The sequence below is a fragment of the Microtus ochrogaster genome, unplaced genomic scaffold (assembly GCF_000317375.1).
Source record: "Microtus ochrogaster isolate Prairie Vole_2 unplaced genomic scaffold, MicOch1.0 UNK3, whole genome shotgun sequence".
Taxonomy (NCBI): Eukaryota; Metazoa; Chordata; class Mammalia; order Rodentia; family Cricetidae; genus Microtus; species Microtus ochrogaster.
In genome coordinates this window covers 5165181-5186147 of record NW_004949101.1, presented here as the reverse complement: position 1 = coordinate 5186147, position 20967 = coordinate 5165181, and positions in this window count along the sequence as shown.

The window sequence follows — 20967 nt, the reverse complement described above, 5'->3', positions numbered from 1 at the left end:
GACATGTAGAAGAATGCAAATAGATTTATATCTATCCCTATGCACAAAACAAGTTCCAAATGGATCAAAGACCTCAACATAAATCCAGTTACACTGAACCTAATAGAAGCAAAAGTGGGACGTAGTCTTGAATACATGGGCACAGAAGACCATTCCCTAAGTATAACACCAGTATCACAGACACTGAGAGCAGCAATTAGTAAATGGTACCTCCTGATATTGAGAGCCTTTTGTAAGGCAAAGGATATATGGTCAGGTGTAAGATGGAATCTTGGAGTTGTTTTGATTTGCATTTTCCTGATGGCTAAGGATGTCAAGCATTTCCTTAAGCGTCTTTCGGCCATTTGAGTCTCTTCTGTTTTAATTGCCATCATAGAGCCTACATCCAGTAACAGTTGGAAGCAGATGCAGTGATCCACAGCCAATCAAAAGGCTGAGCTCCTAGAGTTCAGTTGAAGAGAGGGAGGAGGGGTCATACAAGCAAGCGGGGGTCAAGATAATGACTGGGAAAACCCATATTTATTTTATGAAATAAGCCAAGCCTTGACTTATACATGAAAGTATTCTAGAATTAGGAGGACTCCCACAGTTGGCAGAAACAAAGGCACACTCTTTTGGGAAGCCTGTCAAAACATTCCAGATATAATGCTTAAGAAAATAAAGCTCACAGTCAAATATAGTCACAGGTCACTGAATGATGAGGCTCATTTTAAGAAACGCATCATTAGACAATTTGATGTTGTAAAAGCATTAGGCTCTCTTTGCTAAGACCTAGAAGGTAATAGTCAATCATTTGACATGGCCTTAAAATGTAATGAAGACAAGTAGTCAACCTGTAAGGCTGCTGCCAGCGCAACATAGCTCACTTCTTGACAGCAAACTTTTTAATAGCCAGGAATATACATTAAAACAGCAATAAAATACTTTTAGTATAGTAAATATACAAATGGGTAATATGCCCATTTTTGTTTTTTGTTTTTTAAGACAGAGTTCACTCTGTAGCTCTGGCTGTCCTAGAACTCACAATGTAGACCAGGCTGGCCTCAAATTTATAGAGATCCACCTACTTCTGCCTCCAGATAGCTGGGATTCACGTTTCACTAGACCGAGTTTATCAGTTTATTTCTTTATCGTGTATTATGTGAAGCACATAACTGCACTGCTGTACTTGCATTCACCAGAAGGTTGGTGTAGTTACAGCATCATCTTCCTGAACACATGGATAATTCATATGCTATGACATCTCGATGGCTATAATGTCACTAGGCAATATGAGGTTTCTGCTTCTTTACTATCTTATCAGACTATGTAGTCCATCACTGACTGGAATGTCGTGTATCACATCACTATTACAAAACACATAGGAAGCATGATGCTGTTAGTGAAAAATGGGCAAAAACAGCACACAAGATACTCAGAGAGGCAAGAGTTATAGATACTGACATTACTGCAAACAGTATAAAATAAGTAGGTTTCATAAGTGGATGTCTATAAAGAATGTTGAGGGACTGGAACACACTCAGAACTGACCAATGACGTTTTATAAAAAGGACAATAGAGAACCTGTGAGGAAACTGTTATATAAAATTAGGAATTCCATGGATAGAAGAAATGGCAGCTTTGACACATCTGAGATGACAGCTCAGGAATACACAAACTGAAATAAAAACAGTGCCCAGGGATGGGCAGAAGAGTGCGGGCAGAGAAGAGGTGTGGTGTCACACAGTGGAAGGTCAAACAGCATGAGCAAGATGCAAAGGAAAAAATAATTAGAAACTACAACCAAACTGGTAACAGTTGAGCATTTCCCAGAACGGTGAAAGAATTAATCCTCAGAATTCATCCTCAGATTGTAAATAAGAACATGTATATATGAAAATCACCTAGTAAAACTGCATCTTCATATGCCTCCTAAGAAAGTTCTTAGAAATAAGTAAGGAAAAGCAAATGACCACCAGCAGCTATTCCAGCAACAATGGAAGAAACAGGAAGGAAGAAAATGAAAGGAACAGGACTATGTAGTAAAGTTTCCAAAGTACCAAGAGGAACATAAATGCCAGAACACAGTTGATATGCTATGAAAGTGAGGGAAACACAAGATGAAAGACAAGCAATGTGGAGACATTTCTTTCAGCAGACTAGAGAAAGTTAAAGGGGGGACAAAACAGATGTCTAGAAGCTCAAAGATGTAATAAGTGGTAATCAAGTAGTAAATAGGTCATGGTATATGTGGAATGTTGGAAAGTAAAGCTGAACAAAGAATCAGTGGCAATAGCATAGAAGCCAGAGAAGTGTAGAGATCAGTGGTAATATTCTATGAAGTCAGGTGGTGATGGCACACACCTTGAAGCCCAGAACTCAGAAGGCAGAGGCAGGTGGGATCACTGTGATTTCAAGGCCCGTCTGGTCTACAGAGTGAGTTCTAGGGTAACCATGGCTACACAGACAAATCCTGTTTCAAAAAAGAAAATGGAACCAAACAAACAAAAATACTCCATGATCATAATTCCTTCAGAAGAAGCATAAAGGTGATCCTGAATGTAGTCTGTTAATCTGACATGCAATATGTGTTCTGTGTTTTAGGGCACATGAGGATGCCTTCTTGGAGTGGGGTATCCAGTTCTTGACCTTGATTTCAGCTGCACAGGGGTTCCTGTTGTGAGCATTTAGTAACTGCTACACATGTACAAGTCCTTTTTGTAAATTCAGTAAACTTTAGGACATGCAGGGAAAACTGGATAGGGTGATCACTCAGATGATAGAAATATGGTAAATAAATATGATATATAATTTCCAAATAGAAACAAAACTGAGGTAGAGGGACATAGATGTGATACAAAAATTTCTTTAAAACACAGAGTAAAATAAGAGAAAATGCAAACACAGTAAAATATAAAAGTGAGCCTAAATACAGTTGCAATTGCAAGCAATGTAAAATTTTGATAAAACTTTGCAGCCTAATTGGTAGTGGCTGACTCACTGTGGTGGTTTGAAAGAAAATGGCCCCCAAAGGGAGTGGCACTATTAGGAGGTGTGGTTTTATTGGAATAGATGTGGCTTTGTTGGAGGAAGTGTCTCAATGTGGGGGTGGGCTTTGAGGGATCCTGTGCTCAAGCTCAGTTTGACCTTCAGTACTTCCTGTTGCCTACATACAGCAGCTACCTCTCCAGCACCATGTCTATCTGCATGCTGCCATGTCCCATTATGATGATAATGAACTGAATCTCTGAACTGTAAGTGAGCCACCACAATTAAATATTTCCTTTTTAAGAGTGTTCATGATCATGGTGTCTCTTTGCAGCCTTAAAACAGTGGCTTCTGGGGGAGGAGAAGTCACTATATTCAGTGGTGACAAAAAAAGAGAAAAACATGAAAGTGTGAAAAAAATTGTTGTGATGAGGGGAAGATGGTAGAGTAAGAGAAGCATAAGACAGGATGGGGTGTAATCAGAACACACTATATACATGTATGAAATTGTCAAAGAAAAAATTAATTGCAGCCTTCCGTCATTCAAAGGTCAAACAAATGATATCTGTAAACACTTAATAAATGACATCAAATATTAAGCAAATATTTGCTAAAACATTTGTTATGGTTGTGTATTCCCTTAATCCAGGTACTTTGGAGGCAAAGGCAGGTGAACCTTTGTGAATTCTGGGACAGCCTGATCTACATAGCAAGTCCTAGGACAGCCTGGGCTATATAGTGAGACTGTCTCAAGTAAGCTAAAATCTAGCTAAAGAAGAAAAATGGGTAGACATGTACTAATATTGAATAAAACAGACATCAAAGCCAAATCATTATTTGTGATAAAGTGAGCCACTAGTAAACTGGTAAAGTTTTTTATTCATAAAAGCCAATTCAAGAAACTCAATTTATTTGATATTAAAAACATGATTTCTGAAATAAGTTCATTTGTCAGAAGACCTGAAAGAATGACAAATTTACAATTTGCATAAAGATGTTTAACTCTCTTTTTTTCTGCCACTACATGATCAAGAAGATGAAAATTAACAAAAGTAGAATAGAGGATTCAGACAACAGAAGGAACCAGATGCTTCTTTAAAAACTGCCTTCCCTAGGAGAAGAAAAAAACCATTTAAAAATAAGCCCTTCAGTGCCTGAGATAATGAGAACACCTACACATCTCTAAATTAATTTTTTCAGAATATCCTTAAATAAAACCAAAACCAAGCCTCACTTTTTAAAATTTTAAAGCAACATAATAGGCTCAACTAGAACTGCAAGGTCTCAAGTAAGGTGTGACAAACCCTCATCATTCCTGTCCCAGGTCAATAGATGCTCTGTACAGTCTATGATCATCCTGGGGCTCCTTGGTGTCAAGTGGCAGCAGGGACTGTTTCTAATGACTCTGAATTCTAAGAGCCAGGTGCACTGTCAAATCTACTACAGATGAGGACAGTCCCATTGGTGAAGCAGCCTGCTCCACTCTGCTTTGACATGTGGGAAACAATAGGTCTGAAACTATAGAAGAAACCCCATTTATATTTCTCTTTCGGTAGCCTTCAGAGTAGGGATGAAGGTTCTATAAAAGCACCAGCTTGATTTCTTCATGTTCTATGAGTTGCGTGGGTATTATTTCAGTAATGGAGCCTCACTGTCAGTTTTTAGGGTTTGTAGAGAGCAACTTATTGTCTTGGCCACAACATGGGTTGTTTAGGGATGTCCAAAGAACCCTTTGGCCAAAGACTCAATAGTGTGTAACCTTGCTCCTGGTATTGGAAGCTTCATTCGCTGACAAGAGATGGCCAATTGGGACTCTGTCTCTCTCATTATTTGTGGACTTGATTAGGATTGCCTTTGTATACTTTAGAAAAATTTTCCACTGCACTGGGTTTCCGTACCATCCCTCAAATGCCCATCAATTCTAGCTATCTCTCATTGCATCCCCTCCTTCAATTCCATCTACCCTTTCCCTCCCCAACTGATCCTCCTATTCTCATCCCCTACCCACAATCTACCCATAAAACCTATTCTATTTCCTCATGCCAGGGAGATCCAGGTCTCTCCCCTAGTCCCTTCCTCTATATCTAACCTCTCTGGGTCTATAGATTGTACTTCAGTCATCACTTATTTAATGAGTATTAATCACATATAAGCAAATACATAACATATTTACCTTTCTGGATCTGTGTTACCTCACTCAAAATCAGCAGTTCTCAAACAGTGGGTGTGAAACAGGTGGGTCTCTCATTATTGTGCCTTCTTTTGGGGCTCTAGTCCTTCTGCTGATTTGCCTTGTTCAACTTCAATGTGATGGTTTTCCTTTTATCTTATTCTGCTTTATTTTGTTAAAAATAAATAATGTCTACCTATAACAAAAAGGAAGAAACAATTGTAGAAAAAAGTCCAGGACAATCTAATTATTAAGATTGTTGTTGTAGGAGCTGCGGGCCTCTTCCCACAGCCTGGCTCCTGGCCGCTTGGCTAGCTTATACCCCGAAATAACAACACACAAATTGTATTCTTTTAAATACTGCCTGGCCCATTAGTTTCAGCCTCTTAACCCATTTCTAATAATCTATGTAGCACCACAAGGTGCGCTACCCAGGAAAGATTCAGCATGTCTGACCTGGTGGCTGGCTGCATCGCATCTGGCTCTGAGAGGAGCTGCATGATTTCTGAGCTCACTTCCTCTTCCTCCCAGCATTCTGTTCTGTTTACTCCACCTATCTAAATTCTGCCCTATCAGATGGGCCAAGGCAGTTTCTTTATTAGCCAATGACCTTCTTCCATCAGATTGTAGGACAGTATTTCTGTCCAGTGAGGGACAAAGCAACAATAGAGCAAATATAAGTACTGCTTTAATTGATGAAAATTTCTCCAAGGTCTTTGCCTAAATAGCCACATGAAAGCACAAGCAGCCTTTACAGGCAAACCTTTAAGTAAAAGAAAACAATACATATGATAAGACATGAACAGGTAGGCCTTTGGTATTATCTCTTTAAAGACATCAGTGTGGATAAACCCACCACTTCCATATTAGGTGCTTGGGGCTCTGTCTGACAGAAGTCTAGTAAGAGCTTTAGCAGTGTTTGTCATTTTGTAATCCACTGAGAAGGTTCACTGACTTCTTTTGGCAAACTCTAAAAAGCATGCAAAGTGTTATGGGATCATGCTCTTGTACCCTGTAAAGACTGGTCACTCATATTGACATATTGACTCATATTGACTTAATAAGACATTGATTGGCCAGTAGTCAGGCAAAAAGTACAGGTGGGTCAAACCAGACTAGGAGAATTCTTGGAAGAGGAAAGGAAGAGACGCAGTCATCAACAAGACGCAGAGGAAGCAAGATGTGACTGCCTTACTGTGAAGTAGAAAAGGTGTTTATCTGCTCAACAGCAAAGACATTCTAGGAAGGAATAAATGTAAGAAAGAGACCTGCAACACTTAAGTGCATGGCAGTAGGTTGGAGGGGGTGACCTAGCAATTTCTCAACCCTATGCAACCAGTATCTATGAAGAATATCGCGTCGTGCACTGAGCAGAGAATCAAGCTTCTTTTTAACTTTGGGGCAAAGCCTTGGTGTCCAATTTTTTCTAATTTTGCTTTTGAGAAGCAAACCATGAGGACAGTTGAAGGTTGGTTGTTTATGGGAAGTTTCTGCAACTGGAAGTACAGATGCTATATATGGAAGTAATCGCGACTTAGAAAAGCTGTAGAGGGAAGCCAGCTATTAAATGGATGAGTGGGCCTGCATCCACAGGTGTGTCTCATGAAACATGTAGCAACCTTAAAGTTATTTGCCCTGAAGCAAAAGAGAGATAGGATGTTCCTGTATCCTCTCTATCACTCATTAGAAAGATGTTTAGTACCCAAATGTTTGATCTGCATGGGAAGAGCAACCTTGATGGGACCTTCCCCTCACAGAGATACAGAAATAGGTGTTGAGACTATCAGCCTCCAACTGTATAGAAAAGCTTTAAGCCAAACATGATGTACTTGTGGCCCCGAGTGAAAGGATGCTTGAGAGAAATTTTGTCATGCTACTGTCAAGCCCAAAGCATTATGGGCTAAATATGTCAGTAAACTTCTGGAGTTTACAGAGATGCTGAAAATGAACTTGGAATTGAAAAAGACATTTTCAGAGCAAAGAGACTTTTTGGTCAAGAGTATCACAATGACCGTCATGCCAAATGGAAGCAAGGGAAATCAATATGGTTCAAGAGTTCATTTACATGCTATAAACAAGACTTTGTACCATGAAGAATCACCAAAGCAGAGGAGGTGAATAAAACCTTTATGGAGAAGATCCAACAGAGACACATCCAACAGAGATGGATGGAGTTAACAGAAACCTTCCCAGGTATTTGTTTCTGTAACCTCTTTGGACGGTGACATTTAATTAAAGTCAGGAAGAAGAGTGAGTGACCTGCCAGCAATGTGAGAAGAAGCAACATCTCTGTCCTATGGTTCATCTCAATGAGACCATGAAGATGTCCTCACTGCTCGTGATGAATGTCTTCGAAGAGTGTATGCTCCTGTAGCTGGGGTTGTCTCAGGGGATAGATCCTGTGGTGTTATTTCAGAGCTGAAATGGCTTTCTCAGCTCCCTTTTCTTAATTTGCTAGAGACTAGCCCAGGAAAAAATAATTAGAGTTGCTTCAATAATGTGTTTGCTTTACCAGTTTCAATTACGGACAAGAATAGAATGGAAGAAAGAGAACACACAACAGCGAAGCCTGTGTTTTTATGTCGCCATTCCTCCATGCAAGCTTGCACAATATTTTCTCAGCTGTTTGGAACTAATAAGTTCTCAGGCTTTTATTCTGAGCAACTTTATTGGACGTTGTTAATGTATTCATTTGCATGCTTAAGGTATACAGTTTTGGTAAGTTCTGAGAGGCACATAGTAAACCATTGCTAGAAGACAATCAAGAGAGCAAGCACATGCACTACCTAGTGTTTCCCTGCATTTCAGAAACTCACCCTCAAGCCCTTCCTGGTCCTCCAGAGATTCTTTTTTTTTTTTTTTTTTTTTTTTTTTTTTTTGGTTTTTCGAGACAGGGTTTCTCTGTGGCTTTGGAGCCTGTCCTGGAACTAGCTCTGTAGACCAGGCTGGTCTCGAATTCACAGAGATCCGTCTGCCTCTGCCTCCTGAGTGCTGGGATTAAAGGCGTGCGCCACCACTGCCCGGCTCCTCCAGAGATTCTTATCCCAGACAACCATCCTCTCCTCTCTATCACTGTAGGTTTCTTTATGTGGCTGTAATTTTATGCAAATAAAGCTACATTTTATATGCTCTATCTACTTGGCTTCTTTCTCTCACCACAATTTTATTGATGCTCAATTTGTATTGTGTTATCTATAGGTAACTCATTACTCTTCATTGCTAAGTGGTCTTCAAGAACATAAAGTCATATCAGGGCAGGGTTTCAGAGTTAGCTCAGTGGTTAAGAACACTGACTGCTTTTCAAGAAGACTTAGGTTCTATTATCATTACTCAAATGGTGGTTTACAAGCAACTGTTACTCCAGTTCCAGAAATGTGACAACTTCTTCTGGCCTTTGTGGGCACCAGACTTGCATGTGGTGAACAGACACATGTACAGGCAAAATACTCATACATATAAAAAATATTTTAAAGACTCTGCTGGTCTTTCCTGAACCAGTATAGAATAATTCCAGAGTAGATACTACTAGCTAAATATGTAGTCCATGAGGTAGCATTTTGTTTTGCTTCAGCTTTACCCAGATTTTTAATATTTTTTTTGTTTTTGAGATTATAATATAATATAATTACATCATTTAACCTTTCTATTTCCTCCCTTCATAACCTCCTTTCTCTTGTCTAAATTTATAACTTCTTTTTTAATTAATTGTCATTTCATACACACACACACACACACACTCAAAAATCTCTGTAAGTAAACCAAACTTTAGGCTGAACTTCTTCAAAGCACACATATTGAAGTTGTCATGGAGTGGACAAAAGCAAGGGAGAGGTAAAGATATATATACATATATATATATATATATGTATATGTATATATGTATAAACATTATAGATAGAGATATATGCACACACATAAATATACAATATGATGTATATATTATGCGTAGTATAAGGATATGTGTATATTTGTGTATATCCTTACATGATATATATTTTATATGTCTTTATATTTTATATGTATACATAGGGAATTATGTGTGTGCATATATATGTGTATACTTCATACATACACACATTTTGAAAATTCTAAGGAGTCAAGAGGTATGACAATTAAGAAAGAGGTGATGAAGGACAAATGATGGTTAGTGTTGCATAAAGATGTTATCACCGCTTGATCCAAGACAAACCCTCAAGGCTTTCTAGAGAATTGCAGAAAAATAAAAATTGTTATTTTTGTCACCACTAGTGGCCTGGTGAACCTCTCTCCACTGCTTCCAAGTAACTAGCTTATGTAAAAACTGTGACACCAAGCTCCACCACTCCCAGACCACCATCAGCTTCGTTTCTTCCCTCGATCTCATGACTCTTGTTTTCCCCTTCTTTGCTTGGCTCAATCTATCAAATTTTTTGTGTGGGGGGAAGCAGTCTCTGCAAAATAACTTAATAAATGTGATGCAAAAATAAGTAGCAAGTGTGTCTGAATTGTTCTGCATCAATCCTTGTTATATTTACACCTCACAATAAATATCCAAGTGAGATATGCTGGGCATTCTAGCTTTTTTGAGAAAGCTCTGCAATTGCCTTTAGGAGTGTTTAAATGACACATGGAGGCTCAAAATGCATTCACACACACACACACACACACACAAAACTATTACTTTTGATTTTTTTTTTAATTTTACATTCTGACCACAGGTTCCCCTCCCTTCTATCCTCTCATTCCCTCTTCCCACCTCCTCTCTGCCCTCCAATCCACTCCTCCTCTGTTTCTTTTCAGAAAGGGGCAGGCCTCCCATAGGTATCAACAAAACATGACATATCATGTTGTGATAAGGCTAAGCACCTTCCCTTAAGTCAAGGTTGTGCAAGGCAATCCAGTATGAGGAACAGGTTTTCAAGAGCCCCTCAAAGCATCAGGGACAGCCCCTGTTCCCATTTTTATGAGTCCCACAACTAGACCAAGATACACACTGTCATATATATGCAGCGAACCTACATCAGTCCCTTACAGGCTCCCTGGTTGTTGGTTCAGATTTTATGCTTTCCTATGAGACAGGTTCTTAATAGAAGACTCTCAAATGGCAGAGAAACACTTAAAGAATTGTTCAACATCCTTATCCATCAGGGAAATGCAAATTAAAATGACTCTGAGATTACATTTTGCACCTGTCAGAATGGCTAAGATCAAAAACAAAAATGACAGATTATGATGGAGAGGATGTGGAGCAAGGGGAACACTCCTCCACTGCTTGTGGGAGTACAAACTTGTCCAGCCACTTTGAAAATTAATATGGTTGTTTCTCAGAAATTTGGGCATCAATCTACCTCAAGTCCCAGCTATACCACTATTTGACATATACCCTAAAGGTGCTCAATCATACCACAAGGATACTGGCTCCATTATGTTCATAGCACCTTTATTCATAATAGCCAGAGCCTGGAAACAACCTAGAGTCCTCTCAATGAAGAAGATATAAACAAAATATGGTACATTTAAGCAATAGAGTATTACTCAGCTGTTGAAAACAATGACATAGGGAAATTTGAAGACAAGTGGATGGAATTAGAAAAAAATCTTCCTGAGTGAGGTAACCCAGACACAGAAAGACAATCATGGTATGTCTCACTCATACGTAGATATTAACTGCAAAGTAAAGTATAACCATGCTACAATTCACAGAATCAGAGAGGTTAGGTAACAGGGGGTGCCCAAGGAGGAAACTCATGAACATCCCTGGAAAAGAGAAAAAAAAGAAACCTCCTGGAAGGACACGGGGTACGTGGGGATGGGAACTTGAGGGATTGGGTTGGGAGTGAATGGAGGGGAACATTACTGAAAGAGATGACTGGAAAACTGAGGGCCATTTCAGGGTCAGGTAGAAACCTGATGCAAGGAAAACTCCCATGAATCTACAAGGTTGACCCCCAGCTAAGATGCCTAGCAATAGTGGATACATAACCTGAACTGGCCATTCCCTATGATCAGATTCGTGACTACCCCAGCTGACATCAGAGAACATTCATCCAGTAACTGATAAAAACAGATGCAGAGACCCACGGCCAATCATTATCCCGAGCTTGGGGAACCCTGCTGGAAGGAAGGGTTGGAGGAGCCAGAGGGCTCAAGGACATCACAAGAATTACTATTGTTACTGGGAAAGACTGCAGCTCAGTGCCAATGCTTTCCTTTGAAAATTGTTAAGGGGCAAGCAGCCTACATCTTAACTCTTAGACATGTGCCAGCCAAGAGACATACTCAAGACATAATTTTTTTCTTTAAACATTTTTCCATTCAATGTAAATTCCATATCTCCATGTGAAATCTTGGATCAGACCAATGAATTCTTCAGTAGGAAGTATTAGAGCACAGTGCACAAATCCTCAGGTTGTACATTAGAATGTCCTGTCTTGACATAAATGACAAATCTGAACATGAATGAATAATACGCCCTATCCTTTAAGTAAATATACCATTGCTTGTCAGATTGAGGGAGGAGATATGACAGTGATGTAGGTTTTCTTCATTTTTCTCCATGTAACTTCCATAATCTCTATCTGTTGATTGGAAGGGCTAATCAACCACCCACACAGCGCAAGGACAAACCACATCACTTCATGCCGTATACTTCCACCATCTGTCAGGACTCGCCAGGTCCAGGTGAACAATTGCCCATCCTATCTCTTTGGGAATACCTTGTGTAGGTTGTTTCAGACTTGAGTCTTGGAACTAAGACCATGCTTATATTTCGGTGGTGACTGTCTCCATGCATGGCTCAGATGGTGTTGGGAGCCTTATCACCCCTTTGAGGCTGTGTCTTTCCCTGGGGGCTGACTCCAAGGTCATGGAGCAACTACTGGCAGATCACACTATAGACGGAACAGCTCTTCCCTGCCCTCAAGGTCCTGTGGGTCTCCTGACTTAGGGGGACACATCTTGAGTTTCTGAGAGGCCCCTCTGATTACTTCCCCCTGTGAAACCAGTCTTGAAATGAGGAAGTAGGTGATGGCTCCATGTCCCCTGACAGCACTGCTTATTTTAAAAGCACCACTGCACCTGCATTCTCTGTGCCCCCCAAAATTTTAAAATGTATTTTCTTAGTAAATGCCATCTACAGTGACTTGGCACCTCAATTATGAGATTCCTTCCCATTGTACTTTTGTTAATATTGGAAGTTTCCATTCCAATATCCTGTAACAAGAAGACTCATACTGAAGGGAGGCATACTGGAGGGGTACATGCTGGAGGGGGACATACTGGAGAGGGACATACTGGGGGGGGACATACTGGGGGGAAATGCTGGAGGGGGACATGTTGGAGGGGGACATACTGGAGGAGCACATGCTGGAGGGGGACATACTGGAGGGGCACATGCTGGAGGGGGACATACTGGAGGGGCACATGCTGGAGGGGGACACGGGGGAACATACTGGGGGGGACATAATGGGGGGAAATGCTGGAGGGGGACATACTGGAGAGGGACATGCTGGAGGGGGACATACTGGAGAGGGAACATACTGGGGGGGGACATACTGGGGGGAAATGCTGGAGGATGACATGCTGGAGGGGGACATGCTAACACATACTTCCTTTAGGAAAGAAGTCCGTGGTTGGTGCTAGAATACTCTTTTTCAGAAGGAAAACAATTTTGAATAGGACTAGAACATGTGGTCTAATTCTTCGAACATATGATGACTTAATGCTCCACATGTATGTAATAAGAGGGGGTTCCCAAATGTGAAAATAAATCATGACCCAGAGCTAAAAGGATAGCAAAGCTGAATTTTAAGTGCTTCTTTGCAGTTTTAAAGAGTGAAAATTCCAAAACGTTTTTGGAGACAAAACATTCCAGAATAATTAGCTTTTGAATTTACTTTGAGTAACAATCAAGATGTCAAAAGGTAAACGATACATTGAGCGAGTCAATACAGTCTGTGTATTAATTTCAAATGAAGATGCAGATATATAAATTTATGAGACAAAACAACATGTTCTTATTATGCGGCTAAATTTAAAAGTTAATCAAATATTTTGTATGTAAATCATCTTAGATGAAATGTGTAGATGACAATATGTTCATGAAAAGAAACCTAGGAACTAGGAGTGTCACTCAATTTCTGGATGTAGCTTTGTATACATGAGGCCCAGGTTGAACCCCAGCACTACAATAAAATCACGATAAGCATCAATGTGGTAAAAGGAACCATTTCTGCACAGTAGGATTACAGCTTGATGGTTAGTGTTTAAATTTTTCTATAGTCCCTGATTTTTACATTGTGTATTTTAGCATTTTATAGTGAGACAATAAACAAAGAAAGATGTTTTCACTGAAATAAAAATGCATTTCTTTTCCAAGTATGAGATCTTTTATTCCACATAATTACCCTTGAGTTTATTATTATGAAATTGAACAAGGGTTTTTCAGGGTGTCGGCAATTCCATCTCAGTCTGAATTATGCAGTTTTGTATATGAAAATGCCCATAATGTTGTTTAAATTACATTTACTTGTTTATTTTGGAACAGGTAGTAGAACTGAGTGTGGAGGTCAGAGGACAACATACAGGAGTCAGCTCTCTCCTTGTACCATGTAGGTCCTGGGAACCAAACAGTGACTCTTACTTGAGATAAGGCAAGTAAGTCCTTACCTGCCATCTTGCTAGCCCATCCATGACACTTTTTTAACATAATAAGGGGCTATGCTGCATGCAAATGAATCCATTTGTATCTTCACAGGTTAATGTATAGTTCTTTTACTCAGTGATTGCAAATTTATGGTAGACAAATGTATAGCTACAAAATTAAAGTTTACAACTATTTGCTAACACACATGGGAAAAGCATCTTCAACTGGTGAGCAGCTTAGGTTCCTAATAAAAGAGTTTGCCATCAATATTTGATATGCAGTGTCTAAAATTTCCACGAGTATGCATAGATTTGCAGGATGCGTGTTTATTTAAACAAATATCCCCGTTCCCCATAGTATAGTTACATGCATCATTATATTGAGTCTTATGAGAGCCCAGGGAGGAAAGTGAGCTGCGCTGTTGCTTCGATGCATTGCAGAGAGTGAGAAGAGATGCATCTACCTTAAAATGTGCTGTGCGTCCTCATCTAGTGTTCTTAGGGTGTCACAGAGCGTATGTGTGCAGAGCAAATGTGGAGAAAGAATGATCTGGTGTAGTATTATCTTTTAATTGGAGTTTCTATTTCTGTCACTGTTTCATTTGCTCGCATAATAGCTTAACCCGCAGCAACTGGCAGAAGCATCGTTGTTGATTTGGACAGTACACAAAGGACACATGCAAGTGTTTTGTTTGCAAAGAGACTTGGAGATGAATTTAGAATTGTGCCTCGATTTTGCTTGGGTAACACATTGCATCTGAAAGACAGCTGCATTCATCCAGATTCCAGGAGCCCTTGCATCTGAGCAACACCTGAAAGACTCGTCCCTCCGCAGCATCTCTCCCTATCCCTTTCACTTCTAGCTGAAGGTTGGTTTTTCATAAGCTGAAAAGTATATTTTCCTATCACCAGCAAATGAGGAGAATAGAAACTTGAAGCCTTGTGTTTTCCGAGAGCTAATGACCGAAACCATTAGCCCATTAGAACATAAAATGTGAACAGGCAACTGTGTCCTTACATAGCAGAGATATTTTTCTGATAATTCTTGCCATTAGAGTCGGTTCACAGATGAAAGTGGAGCACATTGAGTCTGCCTAGCCTAGGGAACCAACTATATGGATACCTGCTCTACCTGAATCTACATGAACAACTGGAGAAAAAGTGGCTTTGTGTTCCCAAGAATTAAGTTCTGTCCATACATTAGTTAGCCTTCTACAGTAACTACCAAAGACAAGCAACTCATAAAAAGGAAAGGCTTACTTGGCTTTTGATTTTAGAGGCTTCATTCAGGCAGCGCTTGTGCATCATGGCAGGCACATATGAGGAAATAAAACCACCCAGTCCCAGGGTCCCATTCAAGCACAGAACCTCTATCACCTGAAAGTGAGCCTAAGGCTCACTTCTTAAAGGTACCACCACCTCCCAATCACACCAAGCTAAGCACAAAGGCTTTAACACAGTGGTTCTCAATCTTCATAACACTGTGACTCTTACAGAGTTCCTCCTGTTGTGGTGACCCCAACCATAAAATTATTTTTATTGCTATTTCATAGCTTTAATTTTTCTATTGTTATGAATCATAATGTAAATATTTGTGTTTTTCAATGATCTTAGCCAAAAAGGGTCATTTGGCTCCCAAAGGGCCACCACCCACAGGCTGAGAACAACTACTCTAACACATAGGTCTTTTAGGGGACATTCCAAGTGCAAGCTACGACACCTTGTTAAAAGCCAGTTGTGCAAGTCCGGTTTTATCCCAGGATTTTTCAGACCCAGGCCAGCTGGCCTTGGTGAGTTCCTGATAGAACATCCCCATTGTCTCAGTGTGTGGGTGCACCCCTCACGGTCACTGAACATAGCAGACAATGAGGACTACTGAGAACTCAAGAACAATGGCAGTGGGTTTTTGATTCTACTGCACGTACTGGCTTTGGGGGAGCCTAGGCAGTTTGTATGCTCACCTTACTAGACCTGGATGGAGGTGGGTGGTTCTTGGACTTCCCACAGGACAGGGAACCCTGATATATATATGGCCTGACAAGGGAGGGGGACTTGATTGGGGGAAGGGGAGGGAAATGGGCGGAGGTGGCAGGGAAGAGACAGAAATCTTTAATAAATAAATAAACAGGAAAAAAAGCCAGTTGTGTTTGTTCCCAAACTTGTCTTGTGCTAGCTGCCTAATTTATGAAATTACGCAAGCTCTTTAAATGCTGCTTAAAACTAATGAAATATGCATGCAAAGTTACTTTTTTAAATTGAATTCAATTGCTACTAGGGAAAAGTCTTTGTATAGGTGAATAAATTTTAAAAAATTTTACTCCAAATGAAAACTGACTATAGAAATGATTCAGAGAGTGTTAATAGTAGAAAATCCTGTGTTCAGGTCATTTTCTCGCTACTTCTTTTGTTGCTGTTGCAAACTGGAAGAAAGCACAATCAGCTTGCCATGAAGACAAGACTGAAGGCAGTGTTGTTCTCAAAGAAGTTCAAGAAAATCAGTTGCCGGGCGATGGTGGCGCACGCCTTTAATCCCAGCACTCGGGAGGCAGAGGCAGGTGGATCTCTGTGAGTTCGAGACCAGCCTGATCTACAAGAGCTAGTTCCAGGACAGGCTCCAAAGCCACAGAGAAACCCTGTCTCGAAAAACCAAAAAAAAAAAATCATTTATCCTGACAGCCAGTACTTAGGAGATGGCTTCAGAGGACTGACAACCCAAAGCCAAGCTGTTCTGCGTGGAGAGACCCTGTCTCACACAGAAATTAGAAACCACAGCTGCTTCAGAGAGCAGTTCTTTGCAAGATACACCAAGTGGCCACCAGCCCGCAAATGCTGAGAACAAACTCTCTTTTCAAGTCCTTTTTGGTCCTATTCATAGAGATCCTAACCCAAGTGGGCAAAATAAGAACAACTGAATTTTTATATTACATGAAAAATTTTAATTTGATTTGAGAATTACTATATAATATTGCTTCTCAAATGCTACTCTACACATCTAAGAATATGTCTTGGTAAAATGCACATGATAATTCTCTAAGTCTTCAGCAATGCGGCCCAGGATTCTGAATTTTTGATATTGAATATAAGATAGATCACATGTTTATGACACCTGAGAAGTCCTAGGACAGGCTACCTACGGGCTGGAGACACTGGGAAGCTGAGATCATGGCTCCATATAAGTCAAGTGACTTTGTATCTCTCTGAATTCAAGCCAACAATCTAGGAATCCAGGAATGTGCTATTGCTGTAGGTGTTTTGGAGGTGAAAAAAAAACCTAAATTTTTGAAGCCTGAGTCAGGAGACAAGCATACCCCACTATTGCAGATGAGATCAGCTACCCTGTGTGTCTTTCTCTTTGAGCTTCCAGAGAGCTGGCACCTCATGATCTTTTGGGAAGTGTTCTGCACTTCTAACAAGCCCCTAGGTGATGCTGGCAGTCCAGTAAGCACAGTTCGAGTAACCATATATCAAATATCTACTCAAAGATGGTCCTGCCTTCCAACCCACAGGGCTTCTCTGATCCCTCCCTTTGACTTGTAAATTAGTATGATGGTTGAGGGTCCCCTTGAATAGACTTGTCCTATCGGTCTCACATGAGTGCAAGTTGGTCACTTGATATCTAAGCCCATATGTTTATTTTATTCACACTAATCCTCCATGCTCAACTTCAGGACCTGTAAGGCAGCATGTGAACTGGAAGTCAGAAACCAACCCCTGAAGAGTGCTGGTTTGTAACAGGTTTTATCTGACTGGATGTTCATGACTGTACATGCTGAGGGGCCTGGCATAACAGAAAGCTAACATTTCTGAGAGAGGGCCATTGTTGACACAAAGAATAGCTTAAATATCAAATTCCACTCTCTGAACATAGCAGACAATGAGGACTACTGAGAACTCAAGAACAATGGCAATGGGTTTCTGATCCTACTGCACGTACTGGCTTTGTGGGAGCCTAGGCAGTTTGGATGCTCAACTTACTAGACCTGGATGGAGGTGGGGGTTCCTTGGACTTCCTACAGGACAGGAAACCCTGATTGCTTTTCGGGCTGAGGAGGGGGGGACTTAATTGGGGGAGGGGAAGGGAAATGGGAGGCGGTGTGGTGGGAGAGACAGAAATCTTTAATAAATAAATAAATTAAAAATATCAAATTCCATATCAAAAATTGGAAATACTGAACTTTATATAAGTCTCCCAAAGACTGGACTGAACTTATAATCAAGTTTCACATGAAGAGGTGGTGCACAAGGGAGGAATTCATCAAAGAACTAAAGCAGCACATGGTGGTGTGCATCTGTAATCACACTGCTCAGGAGGCGGAGACTTTGAGGGTTTAAAAACAGCATCCCAGAGTGCAGATCAAAACCCTGTTTCAAAAGATGGTGGTTGTGAGAGGAGCACTGATTGTGGCAGTGGTGATAGACAGGAGGAAGAAGGAAGATGAAAGGAGGAAAACAAATATATAAACACAGCGGGGTGTTCAAGGGATAAAAGTCAGTGTGCAGTGGATGAATTCCGGTTCCCAGCACAGACCTATAGGGAAAAAAAAAAACATCTTATCTGTAGTCTTTATCACAGCCTAAGCATTTTATCTCTGCTCAATTCATTGCCCACTGAGCCTCCTGATATAGGATGTCCTTCTGTATGCTGTGGATATGTTTCTCTCATTGGTTGATGAATAAAGCAGTTTTGGCAAATGGTCAGGCAGAATAGAGCCAAGTGGGAAATCCAAACAAAGATAGGGAGAAAAAGAAGGCAGAGTCAGGGAGATACCATGTAGCCACCAAAGGAGTAACATGTCAGGACATCACTGGTACAGATTAGTAGAAATGGGCTAATTTAATTGTGAGAGCTAGTCAGTAATATGCCTAAGCCACTGGCCAAACAATTACAATTAATATTAAGCCTCTGAGTGGTTATCTTATAAGTGACTGTGGGGACGGATAGGCAGAGAGAAACTGGTCCTGTGGGACTGGGTAAGACAATGAAAATTCTCCATTATTCTCCTCATCAACCCTGTTCTATCATTGAAACTCCTGCAAAACTGTAAGAAATACAGTCATGAATTCCAGACTATCCTGTATGATAGTCCACAGCTTTCCAAACATATTCCTACAGATTATATGGTTTGAATCTCATAACTAATAACACAATAACCTACAGTTATTTATCTTTAATGCATGTGGAAACCATGATTCAAAGATCTTAAGACATTTGCCCAAGTTCATACAGAGTTCAGAACATGGATCTAGCCAGGTACACTTTGTTCTTCACATTGATGAACAATTGACTAGCTTGGATTGGCCTCATTGTTCATGTCTGATTTATCTCTTACACAGACTCCCAACCTCTTTTAAGACAGTATGATTAGGGCTTCTTCCAAGAAACACATTATTTTCAAAACCTCTAAAACAAAACTGCAATTTATCTCCTAAAATCCATATGTATTCCTAGTACTTTGGGTTTTTATAACTAACCCAATTGTTCCCCCTCCACTACTCACAAAGACTGCCTACAAAACAAACTAGGATTCTCCAAGTTTGAAAACTTCTTATTTCAAAGACAACAATAATAAAAATTAGACAAATAATTTAAAAAGTAGGTAGAATATGCATTTTCCAAAAGTGGCCACAACAGTACCTGCCTCCCACAAGCCAGTCCAGCAAGCACAGGAGTTAGGTTTTGTGTTCTTGACTCTGGGTGGGCTGGGTCACTATGACAGCAGGGCCACTATATGTTATTATAAGGCACAGCCCCCAAAGGTTCTATTGCATGCTCCCATTGAAATCTAGACCTCAACTTGTCAAATGAGAGAACCCTCATGGACATGACGTACATATGAGGTCACCCATCAGCCAGCACTGACCTTGGACTGTGAGATTCCTCATTAGAATACCTGCAGATGGCTCCAGCCCCAAGCCAGCTAATCATTGCTTCAGACTTTATAGTTCAAGTTGTAGATATCCTGACACAGACACAAACCAGCCCTACTCTCAGTACCCAAATTGCTAACCACAGCACCCACAATCATAATAAAATGGCTACATCGCATCATTGTATCTGTGGCAGTTTGTTTTGCAGCAATAGATAACTGATACAATCAGATGATTTTTATATCGTCTATTATGACTTCAATATCAGGCTTCCAGGATAATTGAACTGTTAAATCTGAGGCTGTTATATGTAATTTAAGGATGCTAGAAATCCACACTTATAATTTGCAGTCATTGTAGTAAAATAAGAATGGTAGGCATAATTGAAATGAACGAGAAAACTACAGATGTAAGCAATGCATAATTTCTAGCTGTCCATCACTGAATAGATACACAGACTTATGAGAGGAGTAGATTCAAGATGGCGGTGGCGACCAACACCTGAGGGGCAGTGGGGCCCGTCCCAGAAGTCTGAAAAACCCATGGAGGGGCAATGAGACAGCAGAAGATGAGCCCACGGAGAGTGCAGTAGCTCTGGAACAACTAAGAAAAGACAGCTCTTATGCGAAGATGCGTTTGAAAAGTGCTTTCATGGAGCTGATAAAGTAAGGTGACGGCAGAGTGCAGCCACGAGTGTTGAGAGAGGCGAACTAGCAATGTAGCAGCCGTGACAGGTATCGGAGTGACATCGCATCAGACAAAGGAGCCTGTCGTTGCCTGCTTGAAGGGTTGGGCCATCACCAGGTCTGTCTTGCACTGCTGGCCTACTGGCACCAATGAGCCCTCAGGCCCAGCATGGAGATTCAGCTGCTGGAGCTGCTCTGTCTCCCCTGCTGGGGAGCAGAGTACTTGGGGCCACAGCGCTGCCCAAGAGCCCACAAGCATAATAGTTGCATCCAGGGAGTTATTGGGGTGGCTAGAGTTAGGGGGTAGGAAGGTGTGCTGTGTCCTAGAACTCACACCAATCCTGCCCCCCTCCCATTCATGGCCCAGCCATGAGAATACCCTGATTCTTGGTAACAGCAGGATATCAGAAATGAGTCTTAGACAAAGTCTAGTATTTATGGTGCTTCAGAGACCTTGAACCAGAGCAAGTTCAAGGCAATAAGTACTTGCATATAAAGAGGTTTGGGCAAATGTGTATAAGTGTGTATGTGTATGTACATATGTTTATACATACACTCACATACATGCACATACACACACACATATACACACACTCTGTGACACAGCAGTTTGCAATGTCATATAAATAAATGAATGTTCAATAGAGAGATGGG